The sequence below is a fragment of the Callithrix jacchus genome, chromosome 9 (genome assembly GCF_049354715.1).
Source record: "Callithrix jacchus isolate 240 chromosome 9, calJac240_pri, whole genome shotgun sequence".
Taxonomy (NCBI): Eukaryota; Metazoa; Chordata; class Mammalia; order Primates; family Cebidae; genus Callithrix; species Callithrix jacchus.
Genome location: NC_133510.1, coordinates 101,541,303 through 101,558,751, shown reverse-complemented (window position 1 = coordinate 101,558,751; position 17,449 = coordinate 101,541,303). Strand labels below are relative to the sequence as shown.

Here is a 17,449-nt window from a genome sequence, read left to right as displayed (position 1 = left end):
AAATTGATTCATCATCATGGCTCTAGTTTAGCACATATAGGTGCTTAGGTGTATAGGAAGACCAGCATGATAGGCCTAATGATCCTGGGCAGGTAGTCAAGGGTAAAGATTCTTAGATGATGAGAGGCCTAGGACCTCTAATCTCTAACATACATTCTTGAGCAGGGATGTGATGTACCCTACAGAGGAAACATTGGTTCCTGTAGCTAATGGCGCAGGGAGACCAAGGTCAGGGCAGATGCATGCAGGACCTTGAAGGCAAGAGAGTTAAAAAAGAAAATCCCTGTCTAAGAAGAGCATCTCCCACTCAGTGCAGTAAGCTTCAGACGTTCATCAGATGTTCAGCAAGTTCTGATTAGGGACTGCTGGCCTTGGAGCTATAATGAGGAACAAGTTGTCCCTGCTCACACAGAAACTACAGTAGGTGGGGGCATATATTAGTTCAGTTTCTTTTGGCTTTAGGAAGCAGAAATGACCTTGCAAGCTTGTTGGAAGAATATTAGAAGTTCTTAGAGAATTTGCAGAAGACAGCTCAGGGCCCCTTACTAGCCAGAGGTTAATAACATCCTCTGAAGTGTGCTATTATTTGTCTGAAGGAGTGTCTGTGTCCAATCTTTGTATGACTCAGTCCCAGATTGCTATGGGGAGACTCTCGCCCAGCTCAAGTAAGTCATCTGTGGCTCAGGATTCAGGGTTATGAAGTATACACATGGTTGTCGCAATCCTACTTGTGTATTGAGTGCATCCCCACTTCCTTCCCTCTAAGTTGAAGGGCAGAATGCATGAACCTGAAAGCCACTGTCATCTGGACAGAGAGGTAGGCAAGCACCCAGCAATTACAGCTCAGTCATCAGTGCTGTGCTAGGAGAAGCATGGAGTTATGTGAGAATACAACAATCAAGACCCATTTGGAGGCAAGATTTAGAAACCCAACTACTACTTCTTCTTCCTCTTCTCCTCCTCCTTGTTCTCGTTCTTGTTGTTCTTGTCCTTCTTCTTGTTCTTCTTTCTTTTTTGAGACAGAGTCTCACTCTGTTGCCCAGGCTAGAGTACACTGGCACGATCTTGGCTCACTGCAACATCTGCCTCCCAGGTTCAAGTGATTCTCCTGCCTCAGCCTCCCAAGTAGCTGGGACTACATGTGCCCGCCACCATGCCTAGCTATTTTTTTTTTTTTGTATTTTTAGTAAAGACAGGGTTCCACCATGTTAGCCAGGATGATCTCGATCTCCTGACCTCATGATCCGCCTGCCTTGGCCTCCCAAAGTGATAGGATTACAGGCGTGAGCCACCATGCCCGGTCATTATTATTATTTTTTAGGGGTTGCTGCAAGTTTTTTTTTTTCCATCCAGCTTTTAAGTTCAGGGGTACATATGTAGGATGTGCAGGTTTGTTACATAGGCAAGTGTCTGCCATGGTTGTTCGCTACACAGATCATCCCATCACCTACTTCTTAAGCTCCAGCATCCATTAGCTATTCTTCCTGATGGTTTCCCTCCTCCCTCCCTCCCTCCCTCTAAAAACCTAACTTAAAGCAACTTAGGCAAAATAGGGAACTTACTTGGAGGCTCACACTGAGAAGGATGAGTGGCAGGTGGTATCAAGGTTATTGGAAGAGGTGATTTGAGTGCTGCTAAGTCTTCTTTTCTCAGTCTCTTAATTCTCCTTCTCTCTCTGTGTTATCAACTTCTTTCTCCTAGAAAAGCTTTCTTTATGTAGCAAGAAATGTGGCCACTGGTGATTCCTGAGTCTCACCATCTCCTGGCCTCACCACCAGAGAATAAATAAATCTTTGCTCAGCTTCAGTTACAGAAATCCTAGGGAATGGCAATGATTGATTGGCTTTAGATACAAGTCCATCCCTACATCAATGAAGTGTACCTAGAGAGGTAGAATAGTGTAAAACCATATGCCACACTGAAGCTGAGTAATGATTAAATGATAAACCAAAATGATTGACATCAAGTACTTTAGGTTAATAGTCCTGTAGTAGTTATCTGTTGTTGCATAATTAATTACCCCCAAACTTAGTGGCTTAAAATAACAGTAAATATTTATGATTTCACATAGTCTCTGTGGTTTGAAATTTAGGACTGACTTAGCTGGGTGGGTCTGCCTCAGGGTCTTTCATGAGATTGCAGTCAAGGTGTTGGCTGGGGCTGGAGTCATCTGAAGGCTTGACCGGGGCTGGTGGATCCAGTTCCAAGATGGCACACACGAGTGAGCTCATTCCATTCCTCTCTATGTGGGTCTCTCCACAGGCAGCTTGAGTGTCCTCATAACATGGTGGCTGCCTTCTCTCAGGGTGAACAAGCCAAGAGAGTGCAAGGTGAAAGCTACAACAACCTTAATGGCCTAGCCTCAAAAATTACACTCTCTCATTTCTCCAGTATTATTTTTATTACACAAGTCAGCCCTCTCAAATGTGAGAGAGGTCACACAAGGATATGAATCCTAGGCTGTGAGAATCATTGGGGTTCATCTTGGAGGCTATCTACCACATTCCCCAAAACTTATCCTGTAGAATTGGGATGTTAAAATTTTTTATATAAAGAAGGGCTTTGCAGTCAGTCAGTATTAGAGCGGATATGTTAAAGCCAGTTAAACGATTTCTTTCCTGTAGTCATTCTATACAGCTTTTAGTACTCTGATTTTTTTTTTTTTTTGAGATTGAGTCACTTTCTCACCCAGGCTGGACTACAGGTGTGCACTGCCACGTCTTGGTAATTTTTGTCTTTTTGGTAGAGATGGGGTTTTACCATGTTGTCCAGGCTGGTCTTAAATTCCTGGCCTCAAGCAATCAACCTGCCTTGGCCTCACAAAATGCTGGGATTACAGGTGTGTGCCACTGAGCCCAGCCATTACAGCTTCTTTCTCATTCTCCAGCTTTTCTTCCAGTGGACCTTTTTCTCCTCCCCCATCTCTCCTTCCTTCCCTCTGGAAGCATATCAGACTGCTGTCTATCTCCAGTTAAAAATGTAAGCTTCTGGCCAGGTGTGTTGTCTCATACCTATAATGCCAGCACTTTAGGAGGCCAAGGTAGGAGAATTACTTGAGTCCAGGAGTTTGAGATCACCCTGGGCCACATAGTGAGAGCCCTATCTCTACAAAAAAATAAAAAATTATCTGGGCATGGTGGTGCATTCTTGTAGTCCCAGCTACTCAGGAGACTGAGGTGGGAGGATCACTTGAGCCCAGAAGGTTGAGGCTGCAGTGAGTCATAATCATGCTATCTCTCTCCAGTATGAGTGACAGAATGAGACCTTGTTTCCAAAAAGAAAAAAAAAAGAAGCTTCTGGTAAAGCAATACACTTTCATCTGGAGTTGGTCATTCTTGACCCTCCAAAGCCTTCTTGTTCATTTGGTCAGTGCACATCACAAAAACGTAGGAGTGATTAAAAAGTAAAGAAAGGACTCATCATCTCATGAAATGGGTAGTCAGTTTCTGAGGAAGTTCTGCAAGAGAAATTTTGCAAAGCTCTCTGTATTGGCCATGGTGTTGGGTGATATTGAGTCATAAAGTAACGAATACTATTTGAAGGCCAATAATCATTCACACATGAAAGTTTGGGCTGCTTCTTTAAGATATGTTTGTGTGGGGGAAACAAGGTACAGGTTAGTAACATCTTGTACTTTGGGTTTTTGCCAACAAATATGAGACCTTCCAGTTTTAGGACTTAACCCATCTCTCATCTGTGTGACTTTGTTGTTGTTCCTTTTGTGTAGGTTGTTTGTCATGGCAACAACTCGGTTTCTTTAAAGTGTTTTATCACATTTCTGTGAGCTGGTTATACCATCTTGAATTATTTAAATCAGAGTAAACACTGAGGTTGTGTGTATGTGAAAGAGTCTACACCATATGTGTTTATGGAAATGTGCTTATTGAGATGTCGTTTCCAAGCACAGCATCTGCTCTTGTGCATCTTTTATATTATTTTGCATAGAGCCTATGCAATAATTGATTTCCACCATCTGATAGTTTTCCTTTTAAGACAGTTTCTGTTCTTATGTTCTTGAGAAATGATAATGTTTAATATTTGGGAAGGAGAAAGCATCTAAATTAAAAATAAGAATGATCAATAAAAATGTCTTTAATTTCCATTATGCAGTGCATGCTGTTTAGAAAGAGCTGAAGTCTGTGAATTTAGAAGAATAAGGTTTTCTGAATCTGATCTCAAATGGAAAAACCCAAGTTGACTCAACCTGTGATTCACACAGAGGTCAAGGTCTCATAAAGACTGCTGAAAATAAAATCCTTCTCTTCGTCCTTTTTCTATGGACTGATCATTTGGGCTTTGTGTTCCTATAAATGTACTCTGAGTTCCTGTTTACAGTGTTCCTAGGAATCCTGCCTTGCTGCACAAGATGGAGTTTTACAATGTCCAGTGTTACCTAATGGCTTCTTCTTCTTTTTTTTTCTGAGATGGAGTCTTGCCCCATCGCCCAGGCTGGAGTGCAATGATGCGATCTCAGCTCACTGCAACCTCCACCTCCTGGGTTCAAGCAATTCTCCTCCCTCAGCCTCCCGAGTAGTTGGGATTACAGGTGTGCACCACAATGCCTGGCTAATTTTTTGTATCAACTTCGTGATTTACCAAAAATATACTGGTTCAAATGCAGTAAAACTCTGCAACCATCTTGACTGTAAAATCTGCTGCTTTTAAAACTGGAGAGGGACTCAAGCACCTTGAAATGTCATGTTCACTAACATCTCTCTAGCGTGGTTTGCAAATCACTGGCAGGATGCAAGATGGTTTTAGGTAGTGAGTGGATAAGCTTTCAAATGATTTAATCATCATTTACTTACTCTACTGGGTTGAATAATCTCCCTCTCAAAATTTCTATCCAATCAGAACCGCAGAACATGAACTTATTTGGAAATAGGGGCTTTGCGGATGTAGTTAAACAAGGATCTTGATCTCTGGTATCTTTATAAAAGAAAGAAGAGGGATATTTGGACACAAAGACACACAGAGAGAAAAAGGTCATGTAAATATCAAGATGGAGATTGGAATGATATCTACAAGTTGAGAATACCAAGAAGCCAGGAAAAAGGCATCAGACAATTTTTCCCTGAGAACCTCCAGAAAATCAACACCTTAATTTTGGACTTCTGGCCCCTGAACTGTGAGAGAATACATTTCTGTTGTTTTAAGCCACTTGGTTTGTAATGATTTGTTATGGTAGCCTTATTTATTTATGTATGTATGTATGCATATATGTATGTATGAGACATGGTCTCACTCTGTCACCTGGGCTGTGGCAAGATCACAGCTCACCTCAGCCTCAACCTTCCAGGCTCAAGAAATCCTCCAACCTTAGTCTCCTAAGTAGCTGGGACTACGGTCATGAACCACCATGCCCAGCCAATTAAAAGAAGTTTTTTTTTTAATAGAGACGTGGTCTCTCTATGTTGCTCAGGCTAGTCTTGAATTCCTGGGCTCAAGTGATCCTCCTGCCTCAGTCTCCCAAATTGCTGGGATTACAGGCATGAGCTATTGTGCCTGGCCATTTAAAAAGGTGTTACACAAAATATACATGATGATGTTATAAATCCTGTGATTTCTCAGCTGTTACTGTTTAGACTAAGAGTCTCTGAATTTATTTAGGCAGCAAAAAGTGCATTGATTAAAAAAGTAAGTAAATAATATCATAGGAGGTAGGGAGATATTGCAAACATGCTGTGGGTGATTCATGGATGGATAAGCAGTTTGGGAAATCATTGTTGTTTGCAGCCTGTGGCTCCTTCAACTTGTAGTGGCATGGTGGGAGAACTAGGTCAACAGTTATCTGCGTCTCTAATCAACTCCTTGACTTCAGGTAAAATATGAATGGCCTTGAGAAGCCCCATCTTCCTCAGCAGTAAAAATGGGAACAGTAATAAATATCTCACAGACTTATGTGGGGATTGAGTTCCTTTTCCTTCAGCTTTGAAATATCAAAAGCTTAGTTATCTGAACCAACTCTGCTGAGTGTGGGGATGGGGGTGGGCTCCTGGCAGCTGGGTTGACATACAGAAGAACATTTTGTAATCATTGCCCTCAAATATGGGTTGCCAGTGATAAATATACAGGGCTGAGCAATATGGGAAGTGAATTGTGGTAAAATGGTAGGAACTGATGCAAAGAACCTCTGATGAATCACAGCTGAAGTTAACTGTGTATTATTTCTGGGTCTTATTATGCATTTAATGAGTTACAATGGCCTTCATTTCTCCCTCTTTAAAATATGGTCATGTCAGAGTTCATGAAAGTGAGGGAAAGAACTTTAGATGCAATCTGATTTCTATCTTAGATGTAGGAAAACCTTCACAGGATTTATTTTTGTAAATTCAATGCTAATCTCTAGAAACACTCTAGGATGGTGTACTAAGGAGATGACATGTGAGCACTTGGAAGAGAATATTTTGATCATTAGGAGTTGCAAGGATTTGCCAGGATTTAGAACTACTTTGACCAGTCTAAGCACTTGGCTGGAACCAGCAAGGTGAAATGGAGAGGGAGTAATAGAGCTAAAATCGATTGTATCCTAGCAAATGGGGAGGCACTGTGTTAAATGTTATCTCATTGTGATAAGCACTAAAACTCCTGAATGTAGATATTGCTATTAGAATTCTTTTCTTTTCTTTTTTCTTTTTTGAGATGGAGTTTGGTTCTGTCGCCTAGGCTGGAGGGCAGTGGCGCAATCTCAGCTCACTGCAACATCCGCCCCTTGGGTTCAAGCAATTCTCCTGTCTCGGCCTCCTGAGTAGCTGGGATTACAGGCATCTGCCACCACACCTGGCTAAGTTTTGTATTTTTAGTAGAGACTGGTTTCACCATGTTGGCCAGGCTGGTCTTGAACTCCTAAACTCAGGTGATCCACCCACCTAGGCTTCTCAAGGTGCTAGGATTACAGGTGTGAGCCACCACACCTGGCCAATATTGCTATTAAAATTCTTACTTTACAGATGGGGACCCTGACTTGATGAAGTTAAGTAACGTCCCAGATTTTGTAAATAAAGATTAAATAACTCAACAAGATTATTGAATAAGGCAGTCTGTCCCTAGAGCTGGCACTCTTTTCTCTCTCTCTCTCTTTTTTTTTTTTTGAGACAAGTCTCGCTCTGTTACCCATCTGGAGTGCAGTGGCATGATCATGGCTCACTGCAGCCTTGACCTCTCAGGATCAAGCAGATCCTCCCACCTCAGCCTCCCAAGTAGCTGGGAGCTGGGACTACAGGTGCACGCCATCACACCTGGCAAATTTAAATTTTTTTTGTAGAGACAGAGTCTCCCTATGCTGCCCAGGCTGCTCTTGAACACCTGGGCTCAAGTGGTGCTCCTGCCTCAGCTTCCCAAAGTTCTGGGATTACAGGTGTGAGCTACTTAGTCCAGCCTGGAGCTTTTTTTTTTTTTTAAAGACAGAGTTTTGCCCAGTCAGGAGTGCAATGGTGTGATCTTGGCTCACAACCTCCGCCTCCCGGGTTCACGCAATCCTCTTGCTTCAGCCTCCCAAGTAGCTGGGACTTAGCTGGGATTACATGGTAGCCATGCGCCACCATGCCTGGCTAATGTTTTGTATTTTTAGTAGAGATTGGGTTGTTCCATGTTGGTCAGACTGGTCTCAAACTCCTGACCTCAGGTGATCTGCCTGCTTCAGCCTCCCAAAGTGCTGGGATTACAGGCATGAGCCACCGTGCTTGGCTATTATTTATTTATTTTTTTTGTGGTAGAGTCTGGCTCTGTCCCCCAGGCTGGACAAAGGTTGTAGTGACACGATCTTGGCTGACTGCAACCTCCGATTCCCAGGTTCAAGCAATTCTCCCTGCCTCAGCCTCCCTAGTAGCTGGGATTACAGGCACACACCACCACACCTGGCTAATTTTTGTATTTTTTAAGTAGAGATGGGGTTTTGCCAGGTTGGCCAGGCTGGTCTTGAATTCCTGACCTAGAGCGACCTGCCTGCCTTGGCCCCCCAAAGTGCTTGGATTACAGGCATGAGCCACTGTGCCTAGCTGGCCTTTTGTTCTTTACCTCTGTATTGTGCTATGTGAAAGCTTAAAACATGTAGAGACCTGGAGCAGTGGCTCACACCTGTAATCCCAGAATTTGGGAAGGCCAAGGCAGGTGGACTGCTTGAGCCCAGGGATTTGAGACTGGACTGGGCAACATGGCAAAACCGTCTTTACCCAAAAAACTCCCAAAACCAGACAACAAAACAAAAATTAGCCAGGTATTGTGGCATACTGCTGTGGTCCTAGCTACTCGGAGGCTGTGGTGGTAGGATCACTTGAGCCTGGGGGGACGACGAGGCTGTAGTGAGTCCTGATCATGTCAGATCAGTAATAGAGAAAGACTCTGTCTTAAAAAAAAAATGTAGGTCTTTGGTGTTAGGCAGGTCTTATTACAATTTTGGCTGGCTCTGTGCCCAACCTGGAGCTTTTTTGTTTTTTTTTTTTTAAAGATGGAGTCTTGCTCTTTCCCCAAGGCTGGAGTACAGTGGCACAATCTCAGCTAACTGCAGCCTCCACATCCTGGGTTCAAGCAATTCTCCTTGCCTTGGCCTCCCTAGTAGCTGTGATTACAGGTGCCTACCACCACACCCAGCTAATTTTTTTGTATTTTTAGTAGAGATGGGGTTTTACCATGTTGGCCAGGCTGATCTCAAACTCCTAACCTCAGGTGATCTACCTCCTTCAGCTTCCCAAAGTGCTGGGATTACAGGTGTGAGCCACCGCGCCGGGCCTGAATGATACCTTTCAACAGGTATACTGACAAAATGGAAATGACTATGATGATGAGGGAGGTCGGAAATGATCTCAAGAGAGTAACAGCTGAAAATGTTTTGGTTCGATGAAGGCAGAGAGGTAGATGTCTTAGGAAAGCCTGTCCAGATAAGCTGACAGTACCCTGAGTCCTCTCTGTTCCCAGTCTTACAGGTCCAAGGATTTCACTTTATTAGTTAATTAGTATTCAGAGTTGATCAATCTATACTCTCTTGGCAACCGGCTCACTCTAACCAAACTTATAAGAGACTGTTGCATATACCAGAATGCCAATTAATTAACTCAAAATTAGGAACATAAGCACCAAACAGATTTTATACATATATTTTCTGATCAGAGCATCTTATTTTTCTAGGAGTTTTATCTTCTGTCAGAAAATAAATATAAAAACCGTGGGTCAGGTGTGGTGTCAGATGCCTATAATCCCAGCTACTTGGGAGTCTGAGGCAGAAGAATTGCTTGAACTCAGGAGGTGGAGGTTGCAGTGAGCTGAGATGGTGCCACTGCACTCTGGCCTGGGCAACAAGAGTGAAACTCTGTCTCCCCCTCTCCAAAAAAACCCTCAAAACAATAATAAAATGAAATGAGGTATAACATTTTGTTATTTCAGTTGCAAATATTTTATGTAATAATTCCCTTACTTTTGGACTTTATGTACCTTCTGTCACACATGGATGCATTTGGTTCTCTGTTTTGTTAAGATAGCTTCCTTCCTCCAAGATTTTAAATATATTTTCCCATTTTTTCTGTCCTTCCTCTTGGGGTCTGCTGTTTCACCCTTTATTGTTAGAAATCCCATGTATGGTGTGGTGAAGCTCATGAAGATTATGGGACAGCTCTCAGATAAATTTTACTATACAGACTGTTTCTTTTTTGGAGCAATCATCTCTGCCACTGACCCAGTGACTATGCTAGTGATATGTAATGAATTGCATGCAGACATGGATCTTTATGCACTTCTGTTTGGAGAGAGTCCTAAATGACACTTGCCATTGTACTTTCCTCATCTCCTGTTGCCTACCAGCCAGCGGGACTGAACACTCATGCCTTTGATGCTGCTGCCTTTTTAATGTCAGTTGATATTTTTCTCGGTATATTTAGTGGCTTTTTTATCATGGGAGCTGTGACTGATGTTGTGACTGCTTTAGTGACCAAGTTTACCAAACTGGACTGCTTCCTCCTGCTGGAGCCAGCCCTCTTTTTCCTCATGTCCTTGAGCATATTTCTCTTGACAGAAGCCTGTGGATTTACAGGCGTTGTAGTTGTCCTTTTCTGTGGAATCACACAAACTCTTTACACCTACAACAATCTGTCAGTGGAATCAAGAAGTCGAACCAAACAGCTCTTTGAGGTGTTACATTTCCTGGCTGAGACATCTTCTCCTACATGGGCCTGGCACTGTTTACCTTCTAGAAGCATGTTTTCAGCCCCATTTTCATCATTGGAGCTTTTGTTGCCATCTGACTGGGCAGAGCCGCCCATATCTACCCGTTCTCCTTTTTCCTCAACTTGGGCAGAAGGCATACAATTGGCTGGAATTTTCAACACATGATGATGTTTTCTGGCCTCAGGGGAGCAATGGCATTTGCATTGGCCATCCGTGACAAGGCATCCTATGCTTGCCAGATGATGTTGGCCACCACGCTTCTCATCGTGTTCTTCACTATCTGGATCATCGGAGGAGGCACGACACCCATGTTGTCATGGCTTAATCTCAGAGTTGGCATTGAGGAGCCCTCCAAAGAGGACTACAGTGAACACCACTGGCAGTACTTCAGAGTTGGTGTTGACCCTGATCAAGATCCACCACCCAACAATGACAGCTTTCAAGTCGTAGAAGGGGACGGCCCTGATTTTGCCAGAGGAAACTGGACAAAACAGGAGAGCACATGGATATTCAGGCGGTGGTACAGCTTTGATCACAATAACCTGAAGCCCATCCTCACACACAGCGGTCCCCCGCTAACCACCACTCTCCCCACCTGGTGTGGTTTGCTAGCTCAGTGTCTGACCAGTTCCCAGATGTATGATAACCAAGAGCCACTGAGAGAGGGAGACTCCAATTTTATCTCACATTGACCTACGGGAACAGCACAGTGACTGCAAATGGCTCCTAGGTTTCCACACTGCCTCCATGAGTCTTGAGGGCAGGCAGAGAATGAAGAGCAGCTGGGAGGAAGTGCTGGAGCGAGACCTGGGAATGAGAGACCAGAAGGTTTCGAGCTGGGGCACTCGCCTAGTGTTTCCTCTGGAAGATAAGGTTTGACTTTCCCCCCAAACCCTGGCAGGATGGGGTAGGCTCCCAATGGGGTGAGGATGGCTTCAAGCCCCAGTATTGCTTGAGGTGGGGCAATGACTAGAGTGAACGACTCTTCTATTTTATTGGGGTCTGAAGCTATCGTAACACTTAAAATTTAACTCATGATGCAGATGGTGAGGCAAAAGTGTCTCTAAATTCAGACAGATGTAGACGTATTTTTACTTTTTTCACATAATAGTATGCTGTTTCAGAGTTAAACAAAAAAATAGCATGCTTTGATAGTCTCTTAATTTATTCACCTGCAGCATCTGAATGAGGCAGGGCAGGTGCTGGGTGGGGGGGCTTCCTCCCACGAGAGGTTGCATCTCACTACACAGTGGTGCATGTCTAGCTGACCATAGAAATATCAAGCTAGGGGAGAACAGGCTGGAAGAAATATTGAGAAGGAAGGCAATTGAGATTGGACCCCTATGGATTATGGGAAACTGTTGTTAAATGAAACAGAAAACATGAAAAAGCAGTATGAGTGGAGGGGCTGGCAACGAAGGCTATGTGACTGCAACCACCTATCAGGATTCCTGACTTTTATGCTTCTTCTGGACTGAAGATTTGAAAATATATTCATGAACTTTCAACACTGTACAAAAATTATAGTTCCTTCTCTGGAGATGTCCATAAAGAAGTAGTTAGGACATGTTTAAAACCAAAGGCAAATAGTGTTACACTGTTATTTTTTAGTTAATCTGAAGATAGGAGGTATTTAGAGACTGATGACAGTATCACTTCTTTTGAGGGCTACCATATAAGCATTCAGCTTTTGAGGTCTATTATATAAGCTGACAGCCTAGGAAATAATCAGTAGGACTGAGGTATCTACTGTGGGTTTAGAAATAACACCAAATTTTGTGGGATGCTATTATCTGGGGAAGAGAAGGCAGCAAGAAACCTACAAGGCAACAGGCTAGAAATCTCAATGGGAAAAATTAGCTGCAAAGAAATACGAGATAGTAGTCTCAAGACTGGGTAGAATTCTGAACTTTGAACTGATGAATGCATGAGATTTCAGTGGCCACATGAAAAATCAGAGGGGAGTCAAGGGAATGTTAAGCACTTTCAACCCACTAGAAAGTTCTGTCTTCTATCAGTTTAAGAATCCAAGTATCTTTATGCCATTGAGTGCCACGCAGAGAAGGGTCATTTTTCTTGTATCTGGGGAGGCTGTTGCACCAGCTTAATATGTGGGTGTGATGTGAAAGTTAGGTTTTCAGTTTGGGTTCTTTCTGGATGAGCTGTTCTGCCCGCCCACACCCGTAGTGCTGAAATACTGAAAGACCTCTCGGGAAAAGTTTGTTTCTCCTCATGTCTCTGTGCTTCAGTGTTAGCATTTTTTTGGCAACTCAATGTCTAAAAAATGCTTTTAATAACGTGAGTTTTCTTGTTATGGCAGAAAAAATAGTGTCCCAGTCTAGTCCGCCCATAATGAAATCAGCCATATAATCTTCTGAATTTGCATGTTTAATAATTTTTAAATAGGACATTGCTTCACAACTTTTTTTTGTTTTTGTTTTTTTGAGACAGAGTTTCGCTCTTGTTACCCAGGCTGGAGTGCAATGGCGCGATCTCGGCTCACCGCAACCTCCGCCCCCTGGGTTCAGGCAATTCTCCTGCCTCAGCCTCCTGAGTAGCTGAGATTACAGGCACACGCCACTGTGCCCAGCTAATTTTTTGTAATTTTAAGTAGAGACGGGGTTTCACCATGTTGACCAGGTTGGTCTCGATCTGCCGACCTCGTGATCCACCCGCCTCGGCCTCCCAAAGTGCTGGGATTACAGGCTTGAGCCACCGCGCCCGGCCAACTTTTTTTTTTTTTGAGACAGAGTCTCACTCTTTAGCCCAGGCTGGAGTGCAGCAGTGTGATCTCAGCTCACTGCAACTCTGCCCCACTCCAGGTTCAAGTGATTCTCCTGCCTCAGCCTCCCAAATAGCTGGAATTACAGGCACCTGCCACCATGCTTGGCTAATTTTGTATTTTTAGTAGAGATGGGGTTTTGCCACGTTGGCCAGGCTGGGCTTGAATTCCTGACTTCAGGTGATACGGCTGCAGTGGCCTCCCAAAATGCTAGGATTACAGGCATGAGCCACCGTGCCTGGCCTGCTTCACAGCTTTGTGTTTGGATCGATAATTTGTGCAAGTCAAGAAAATATATATTTAGTTAAGTTGAGCCATATGAATTTGCTGATAGTTGACCATTGTGTAAAAGCAGGAGTGGCAACTTCATATGATTCAATAAAATGAAACCGAGGCCAGGCACAGTGAGTTACATCTATAATCCCAACACTTTGGGAGGCCAAGACAGCAGGATCGCTTGAGTTCAAGAGTTCGAGACCAGACTGGACAACATGGCAAAACCCTGTCTCTACAAAAATATAAAAATGAGACCAGCATGGTGGCATACTGTAGCTCTAGCTATTTGGGAGACTGAGATGGGGGGATCGCTTGAGCCCAAGAGGCAGAGGTTGCCATGAGCCAAGATCATGCCACTGCAAACCAGTCTGGGGAATAGAGTGAGAACCTGTCTCAAAAAAAACCCAAAAAACCAAAGAACAATTGAATGATTTTTATTGTCCTCTTTCCTTTTTATCTATAATAAAGTCCGTTTTGATTTTATGGTAAAAAAAATACAACTGGAATTTATTTTTATGTATGGTATGAGAAAGGGATATGTTTTCTTTTTTATTTTGAGACAGAGTTTTGCTCTGTTGCCAAGGCTGAAGTGCTGTGGTTCCATCTTGGCTCATTGCCACCTCTACCTCCTTTGTTCAAGTGATTCTCCTATCTCAGCCTCTCAGGCTGTTCTTGAACTCCTGAACTCAGGTGATCTCCCTACATTGGCCTCCCAAAGTGCTAGTAGCTGGGATTACCGGCACTGGCTACCAAGGTTGGCTAATTTTTGTATTTTTAGTAGAGATGGGGTTTCACCATGTTGGCCAGGCTGGTCTCAAACTCCTGACTTCAGGTGATCCACCTTCCTTGGCTTCCCAGAGTGGTGGGATCACAGGCATGAGCCACTGCACACAGCATCAGAAAGGGATTTAACTTACTTTTTTTCTTCCAAATAGATAGCTCCTTGTTCCAACACTATCTATTAGTCTGTCATTTCCCAAGTGATTTTGAATGTCTCCTTTAACATATACTAAGTTAACACATACACACACAAAAGGACACATAAATATATATGTGTATGTGTGTATATATTTTTTTCTGGGCTTTTTATTCTGTTCTATTGATCTATTGGTCTATTTTTCTCAGTACTGTATTATTTCAATTATTGTGACTTTACAACGTATTTGCCATCTGGTAAAGCTTCTTTCTACTGAATCAACGTTTTTGGCACATCTCATAGATGAACTTTAAAATTAACTTGCCTATTCTATAAAATATCCTGTTGGAATTTTGATAAAAATTATATCACATTTATTATTTAATTTGGGTCATAATGTCCGTATACTATTGAGTCTTTTCATCTAGAAATATCTTTTATGGTCTTAATTAAAATTACATGGTTATCCTCAATGCCTTTCTTTTCCTTTTTTTGAGACAGAGTCTCACTCTGTCCCCCAGGCTGGAGTGCAGTGGCAAAATTTCTGCTCACTAAAGGCTCAACTTCCTGGACACAGGTGATCCTCCCACTTCAGCCTCCCAAGTAGCTGGGACTATAGGCATGTGCCATCACACCTGGCTGATTTTTTGTAGAGACTGGGTTTCACTATGTTGTTGAGGCTGTTCTTCAACTCCTGGACTTGGGTGAACTGCCCGCATCAGCCTCCCAAAGTGCTAGGGTTACAGGCATAAGCTTCCATGCCTGGCAACAGCTTTCATATTTTTAAGGTATTTTCCTAGGTAACTCAAGGTCTATTGGAATTGAATATACCTTTCTTTTCTATTACACATTTAAGTAGATTTTGTCTGATTTTATAAAAGCTGTAGATTTTTATATGTTAATCTTGTTTCTACCTTTCTGAAAGTTTTAATTAGCCCGTATAGATTATATGTGATTCATTGGATTTTCTAGGTATAAATCTACCTTGCCAATATTCATACTTATTTCTTTTTTTCTGGTCTTTTTTCATGGCCTAGTAACTCTAAGACAATGTTTACTATTGATGATAAAAGTAGACATCATTATGTGTTGTTTCTGAGTTCTATGGAGATGTGGTCTAATGTTTTGATCTTCAGAATGAATATTTGGAGATTGGCAAAATGATTATTGTTGAAAATGAGTGACAGGTCTATAGCCTCCATTAATCGATTTTCTCTATGCTTGTGTATGTTTGAAAACTTCCATAAGAAAAAAGTTAAATTCTAGGAAGGGTCAAATTAAAAAAAAAGAATAAGACTTGTTTTAGGTTTTTGGTAGAAACCCCTTTTCAGGCTGAGTGTGGTGATTACACCTGTAATCCCAGCACTTCGGGAGGCCGAGGTGGGCAGATCACCTGAGGTCAGGAGTTCGAGACTAGCTTGGCCAACATGGTGAAACCCCATCTCTACTAAAAATACAAAAATTAGCTGGGTGTGGTGGTGTGCACCTGTAATCCAGCTACTAGTGAGGCTGAGGCAGGAGAATCGCTTGTACCCAGGAGGCAGAGGTTGCAGTGAGTTGAAATCATGCCAAATCATGCCAAGATGAAGAGCAAGACGGTGTTTCAAAAAAAAAAAAACAAAAAAACAAAAACAAACAAACCAAAAAAACTTTTCAAATTAAGAAAGTATCTTTTCCAGGGCTGGGCATGGTGGTTCATGCCTGTAATTACAGCATTTTGAGAGGCTGAGGTGGAAGGATCACCTGAGGTCAGGAGATTGAGACCAGCTTGGCCAACATGGTGAAACCTTGACTCTACTAAAAATATAAAAATTAGTTGGCCATGGTGGTGGATACCTGTAATCCAGCTACTTGGGAAGCTGATGCAGGAGAATTACTTGCATCTGGGAGGTGGAGGTTGCGGTGAGCTGAAATCACGCTGTTGTACTGTAGCCTGGGTAACAGAGTGAAACTCTAGGTCAAAAAAAAAAAAAAAAAAGAAAAGAAAAGATCTTTTTTTAGTTTATTGTAAATTATTTTGTTGGAAATATATATCATCAGAAAAATCTTTTTTGAAAGAAAAGGTATCACAGGAGCCATTCATTTCAGATGACCAAGGAAAATTAATATGAGTCTTTCAATATTAAAAATTACCAAGTATTTCGATTTGCTTCTCTGTCTTTCTTTTCATTAACTGAGAGCTTACGATAAGAGGAGAGGTGCCTCTAGGGCCTAGCCTATTGCTGAAAACACAGAAGGGAATAAATACATTATGTATTGTTAGAGGATTTTTTGGGGAGAGAGAGGTAAGGTAGGTAACTGTTGTACCACACAGATCTTCCCTCCAGGACTGAAGGACTTACCCCTCCAGCTGCTGGGATTATAGTTGGCTGACACTCTCCAGCAGCTGGCACTTTCCAGGAACTGCCCTGTGGCAAAAGAGAACCACCTTACTCAAAGTTCTACTCTCCTCCCAGGGGCAGCTGCATCCAATGACTGGCCTATGTGGAGGTATAAATCTACCTTGCCAATATTCATACTTACTTACATAATTTACAATACTCATACTTAAAGATCCTGTGCCCTTACCCAACTCAGGATAGGCTAAAAGAACTAGCGCAGCTTCAGAGCTCCCTGTGGGGTGGCTGAAGCCTTAGCATTTCCAGATAAAATAAATACACAATGCTCAGTTACATTTGAATTTCAGGTAAACTACAAGTAATTTTTTGGTATTTGTAGGTTGTAAAGATTGCATGGGACATAGTGCTATTATTATTATTGCCATTTATCTAATATTCCTTTTTTTTTTTTTTTTTTTAAGGAATCTTGCTCTGTCACCAGGCTGTGGTGCAGTGGTGTGATCTTGGCTCACTGCAACCTCCGCCTCCTGGGTTCAAGTGATTCTTGTGCCTCAGCCTCCTGAGTAGCTGGGATTACAGGCACACACCACCATACCCAGCTAATTTTTGTGTTTTTAGTAGAGACAGCATTTCACCATGTTGGTCAGAATGGTCTTGATCTCCTGACCTCTTGATCCACCTGCCTTGGCCTCCCAAAGTGCTGAGATTGCAGGCATGAACCACTGTGCCTGGCCTTTTTTTTTTTTTTTTGAGACAGGGTGTCACCCTGTCTCCCAGGCTGGAGTGCAGTGGCACAATCACAGCTCACTGCACCCTTGACCTCCCAGGGCTCAAGTGATCTTCCCACTTCAACCTCATGTGAAGCTAGGACTACAGGCACATGCCACCGTGCCTCACTAATTTTTGTATTTTCTGTGTAGATGAAGTTTAATCATGTTGCCCAGGCTGGTATCAAACTCCTGGACTTAAGTTTATCTGCCC

The 17,449-nt window shown here is 42.6% G+C and overlaps 1 pseudogene; it reads left to right on the top strand.

Annotated features, from left to right (window-relative positions):
• The first annotated feature begins 9,524 nt into the window (after positions 1 to 9,524).
• On the top strand, positions 9,525 to 11,195 carry LOC100403097 (sodium/hydrogen exchanger 7 pseudogene; annotated as a pseudogene).
• The last annotated feature ends 6,254 nt before the right edge of the window (positions 11,196 to 17,449 follow it).